Genomic DNA, 717 nt, shown 5'->3' with positions numbered 1-717 from the left:
TTCGGTGAACTTATCTACGATTTGTTAGTTTCAGGAAAAGGTCTCTTGCTTTCTCTCTTGCTCTCTTTCGCTCTCTCTCTCTTTCTCCTGCTCACTTGCTTATTCATGCTGTCTATCCGTTTATTTGTTCATCTACCTATTTATCTACTATTCTTTTTAAATTCTTTCTTTGTCTCGTAGTTTACTATATGATATCTCTCTCACGCCCCCCCCCTTTTCCCTCTCTTTCTCCTCTCCCTCCCCTTTCTCTCTTCTTTCTCTTCTCTCACTCTCGCGCGCGCTCTATTCCTATCTTTCTCATTATCTCCCTCTCCCCCTCTCTTCATTTCTCTCTCTAGCTCCATCTTTCACATCTCCCCCCTCCTCCCCTCCCATTCTCTTGGTCCCCCCCCCCCCCTTCGCCAAACTACCTGTCTTATCTACCACAGACCACAGCCGACCCACCAGTCATTATCCCCACTAACCTCCCACATCCCTCAGCCCACCCCTAACCCACCTCTCCCCACCCACCACCCTATCTTCAACCCACATACCTCCTCCCCTCCCCTATAACAACCCACCGACGCACCTACTACCTTCCCCCTTCCTCCTCCGCGACCCACCCACCCACATGCCACCCCCCTCCTCCTCCTTCACCCTCCTTGACCCACCCACCTACCCACTTGCCACCCCCTCCTCCTTCACCCTCCAACCCACCCTCTACCTACCATGAACCCG

The sequence above is a fragment of the Penaeus monodon genome, chromosome 28 (genome assembly GCF_015228065.2).
Source record: "Penaeus monodon isolate SGIC_2016 chromosome 28, NSTDA_Pmon_1, whole genome shotgun sequence".
Taxonomy (NCBI): domain Eukaryota; kingdom Metazoa; phylum Arthropoda; class Malacostraca; order Decapoda; family Penaeidae; genus Penaeus; species Penaeus monodon.
The sequence above is the reverse complement of the archived record's forward strand: the minus strand, read 5'-3'. Positions refer to the sequence as shown.